This window comes from Myotis davidii, unplaced genomic scaffold, assembly GCF_000327345.1.
Source record: "Myotis davidii unplaced genomic scaffold, ASM32734v1 scaffold252, whole genome shotgun sequence".
Taxonomy (NCBI): Eukaryota; Metazoa; Chordata; class Mammalia; order Chiroptera; family Vespertilionidae; genus Myotis; species Myotis davidii.
Window position 1 is genome coordinate 2,209,845 of NW_006283768.1, and position 5,492 is coordinate 2,215,336.

Consider the following 5,492-nt stretch of genomic DNA (forward strand, 5'->3'; position numbering starts at 1 on the left):
CAACCTCCAGACTCTGAGAAATCTAGCACTTGTCTATTCCACCAGGTCTATGGTATTTTGTTACAGCGGCCAGAACTAGGTAAGACAAAGGATCCAACCTCAGGTAATAAGCCAGGCCAGGAAATCAAACCCCTCCGTAGCATGATGCAGAGTGGCTGGGCTACAGAATCAGCAAGATGGACCCAGTAACCATAAGCTGACAGACATAGCAAGTCCGTTTTATTCTGCAAGCTTATACATCTCATTATTTTCCCAGAGAAACTGGGAAGCCAGGGGCCATGGATAGGGGGATCTCATGTGCCCCCTCTGCATTGTGAGACACTCAGCAAATGGGCTTAGACAAGTGAGAAACCCAACAACACTTAAACTAACCAAATGGACCAACATTCTGCCACAAAGGCTCTGGAATTCACACTGCCATTGGAACTACAGCTCAAAAAACAAACAAACAAATAAATAAACAAACAAACAAAAAAAACCCCAGCAGGCCAAACTTGTACAGATGACTGCTTGTTTTAGAACAAAATTAAATAGAACCCACAGTTTTCTAATATATTGGGTAAAGTTTCAAGGATATGATAAAAAAATCACCTGTTATACCAAAAAAACAACAACAAGATAATCACAAACTGAATAAGAAAGGACAATCAACTCATACAAACACTACAATGAATCAGGTTTTAGAATCACCTGATAAGGATTTTCTGTCAACTAGCATTAACTATGCTTCAATATTCAATAGCAAAGATACTCATTATCTTGAAATAAATGACAAGATAGAAAAATCTCAGCAAAGAAAGAGAACTTAAAAAAAAGAACTGAATGAAAATTACAGAAATTAAATATAGCATAATTTTCTTAAATACCCTCACTGAATGAACATAATATTAGAGTGGATGAGAGATTAGAAACAGTGAATTGAGAACAGCTCATAAAATTTACCCAATCTGAACAGCAAAGTTAGGGGGAAAAAATAAGAAGACAAACAATATTGAGCAGAGCCTCAGGAACTTGTGGTACAATAACAAATGATCCAACATTTATATCATTAGATTTCCAGAGGGAGGAGAGAAACTGTTTGAAATAATAATGAGAAAAAAAAAAATCTTCCCAAACCTAGTAAAAGATGCAAGGCTACAAATCTAAGAAGCTGAGTGAATTCTAACAGAATAAACCCAAATAAAGACCTATACTTACACTTTTGAAAAAGAAAGACAAAGAGAAATATTGAAAGCAACCAGAAAGACAATGTGACAGTAACTACACAGGAATACCAATTTGAATAATAGTAAATTTATCATCTAAAACTTTGGAAGCCTGAAGGAAGTGACATATTTTTTAAGTACTGAAAAAGAAAATTCAACTGCAAATTCTTTTTTTTTCTTTTTTTTTTGGCTAGGTACAGTGAACTTTATTGATCATGTATAACAGGGTGGGGTTCCCTAAATCCCTCCCCTTCTTCGGGGGTCTGGGATGGAAATTATGGAGGTCAGGAGATTCTCAATATGTTGGGGGAATGATCTGGGATAAGGACTCCTCAGCAGCTTAGGGCCTCTCTTCTCGCTGGGGCTGGAGGTCCAGGGGACTCTTACTCCTTGGCGGTCATGTGGATCATAAGGTCCACTACCCTGTTGCTGTAGCCAAATTCATTGTCATTCCAGGAAACGAGTTTGACAAAGTGGTCATTGAGGGCAGCTCCAGCATTGAAGGTGGAGGAGTAGGTGTCCTTGTTAAAGTCATAGGAGAAAGCCTGGTCCTCGGTATAGCCCAAGATGCCCCTGAGGGGGCCCTCTGATGCCTGCTTCAATGCCTTCTTGATGTCATTGCACTTGGAAGCTTTCTCTAGCTGCCAGATCAGATCCATAACTGACACTGTAGGTGTGGGAGCACAGAAGACCATGCCAGTAAGCTTCCCATTCGGCTCAGGAATGACCTTGCCCACAGCCTTGGCAGTGCTAGTAGAAGCAGGGATGCTGTTGTGGGCAGCCCCTTATCCATCATGCCACAGATTTCCAGAGAGGCCATCCACAGTATTCTTGGTGGCAGTGATGGCACAGACTGTGGTCATGAGTCCCTCCATGATGCCAAAGTTGTCATGGATGACCTTGCCAGTGGGAGGAGGGCGGCAAGCAGTTGGTGGTGCAGGAGGCATTGCTGACAATCTTGAGGGGATTGTCATATTTGTCATGGTTCATAACCATCACAAACTTGGGGAATCCACAGAGATGATGATCCTCATGGTTTTACCCTTCAAGTGAGCCCAGTCTTCCCCATGGTAGTGAAGACACCAGTGGACTCCACAACATACTCAGCACTAGCATCACCCCATTTGATGTTGATGGGATCTCACTCCTGGACGATAAAGATGGAGCTTCCATTGATGACAAGCATCCTGTTCTCAACCTTGACTGTGTCTTTGAACTTGCCATGAGTATAATCATACTGGAACATGTACACAATGTAGTTGAGGTCAATGAAGAAGTCATTGGTGGCAACAGTATTCACTTTTCCAGAATTAAAAGCAGCTCTGGACACCTGGTCACTGTGACTCATTCCCATACACTCAAAGGGCCGGGGTTTGATTCTGGTCAGAGCCATACCTAGATTGTGGGTTCCATCCCCAGCTGATGTGCATAAAAGAGGCAACCAATGCATGTTTCTCTCTCACATCAATCTCTCTCTCTCTCCCCCTTTCTCTCTCTAAAAATAAATAAAAAATAAATCATTAAACATATCCTCGGGTGAGGATTTAATAATAAATAACACAGCCCTGATGACCAGGGGCTCAATATGGCCAAATCCTCTTACTCCAACCTTCGCCATTCTGTCTCAGGTTTGTGGCTGACACTGTACAGGAAGACAGACCTGTCTGACAAACAGGAGAAACAGAGAGACTCAACAGCAAATTCTTTAGATGGCAAACTTATCCTTCAGAAATGAAAAAGTAATAAAGACATTCTCAGACAAAAGAAAACTCAAAGATTTTTATCCCCAGCAAACCTTCCCTTAATGGTTGGCCAAAGGAAGTTTTTCAAGGAACGACAAAATGAAAAAGTAAGAATACTGAAGCATCTAGAAGGAAAAAGAAACAACATAAAAAACAGAAGGATGTGTACATATAATAGACAATGTATATTATACATTATCTTTCCTTATGAACCTTGAGTCATGTTTGATAATTGAAAAAAAATTACAATGCCATTTTAAATTCAAGTTACTAATATTTATAACTAGAGGCCCAGTGCACGAAAATTCATGCATTGGGAGGTGGGGTATCCCTCAGCCCGGCCTGCCCCTTCTCACAGTCCGGGAGCCCTCAGGGATGTCCTACTCATGAGGGGATGGGCCTAAGCCACAGTCTGACCTCTCTCTGAAGGAGGCAAATGGAATGATCAAGGGAAGGCACCACCCCCTTCACCCCACTGCTGCTGCCACTGCTGGCCACCATGGCTGCCTGCCCTTATTAGCCCTCTTACCCATTGCAGTTTTGTCAGGAAGGATGTCTGGAAGATGTCTGGTCTATACAGGGTAATTAGCATATTACACTTTTATTAGTATAGACTAGGAAGAAAAAGACACTTACATGGAAGAGAGGCATTCAATCTTCACTCGAAGTTGTTAAGCATTGACACCCAGAAATGGTGCTAACTGGTGTGACTGTGTTTGTGTGTGTGCAGTGATGCTCAGAGTAACCACAATGAAAATTATACAGATACACTTATTAACACTATAGATACATTAAGATGGAGCCTTCGAAAATGTTCAAGTAAACAACGGGAAGGCAATAAAAAGAAAACAAAGGAAAAAGAATGAGAACCAAAGAAAACAAAGGGAAAACAATAAATTGATAGCCTTAAGCACCAACATATGAATACTTACCTTAAAAGTAAATGGTTAAAGTATGTCAATTTAAATAGTAATTGGCAGAGTGGATGATCCCAACTATACGTATACTGCCTATAAAATTTTTTCAAATTCAATACAGGCAAATAGTAAAAGTTTAGAAAAGATATAGTATGTTAACATTAATCAACAAGACAGTAAAGTCTATATTAATACCTGGTAAAGTAGACTATAGAGCGGGGGTCCTCAAACTTTTTAAACAGGGGGCCAGTTCACTGTCCCTCAGACCGTTGGAGGGCCGGATTATAGTTTAAAAGAAACTATGAACAAATTCCAATGCACACTGCACATATCTTATTTTGAAGTAAAAAAACAAAACGGGAACAAATACAATATTTGTATTTGCATGTGGCCCACAGGCCATAGTTTGAGGACCTCTGCTATAGAGCAAGGAGAATTACTAGAGACAAATATAAACATTGCACAATTTAAAATATCAATCTTCTGTAGACACATAATCACCCCAAATGTGTATGCATAAAAAAATACAGCCTGAAAATAAATAAACAAAAACTGATATAGTTGAAAGAAAAAAACAAAAACAAAACAAACAAATCCACAGTTGTAATTAGGAACTTTCACCCTCTCAGCAACATATAAAATTAATACATAAAAAATCAGTACAGTGGAACATTTACAAATCAGAATACTAAACAGCTATAAAAATGAGGGATCTCTTACCCTTTGGGACAGCATGATGGACCTGGAGACTATTATGTTAAATGAAATAACCAATCTGAGAAAGACAAATATCACATGATCTCACTTATTTGTGGAATGTAATGAACAAAATGAACTGATCAAGAAAATAATACTGGAAGAATGGAGGCATGGAATAGACAGACATACCTTGATGTGAGGATGGGGAGACAAGAAGAGATAAACCAAAAAACTTATATACATACTAGAGGCACAGTGCACAAAAATTTGTGCACTGGGGGAGGTCCCTCAGCCTGGCCTGTGCCCTCTCACAGTCTGGGATCCCTCAGAGGATGTCCACCTGCTGGCTCAGGCCCACTCCCTGGGGGATTAGGCCTAAGCTGGCAGTCAGACATCCCACTGGTAGTCCAAGAGCCCTAGGGGGATATCCATTTGCCAGTGGGGAGCAGGCCTAAGCTGCAGTCGGACATCCTTAGCACTGCTAAGGAGTGGGGAGAGATTCTCACCACCACTGCTGTACTGGCAGCCGGCAGCCTGGCTTGTGGCTGAGCAGAGCTCCCCCTGTGGGAGTGCACTGACCACCAGAGGGCAGCTCTTGCATTGAGTGTCTGCCCCCTGTTGGTCAGTGTGTGTCATAGTGACCAGTCATTCCCAGCCGTTCTGCTGTTAGGTTCAATTTGCATATTACCCTTTTATTATAGGCTAGAGGCCTGGTGCATGGGTGGTGGCTGGCTGGTTTGCACTGATGGGTGTCCTGGATCAGGGTGGGGGTCCCGCTGGAGTGCTTGGCCAGCCTGTGTGAGGGGTTGAGGGCTGCTTGCAGGCTGGCCACAGCACCTTCGGGGTGTTGGGGTTCTGTTTGGGTGCCTGGCCAGTCTGGGCGAGGGGCTGATGGCTTTTTGCAAGGTGGCCAAGCCCCCCAGTGGGGA

General features: G+C 42.0%; 1 pseudogene; it reads right to left on the minus strand.

The window, feature by feature from the left end:
- Positions 1-1,582: 1,582 nt before the first annotated feature.
- On the minus strand, positions 1,583-2,823 carry LOC102759520 (annotated as a pseudogene).
- Positions 2,824-5,492: the final 2,669 nt, after the last annotated feature.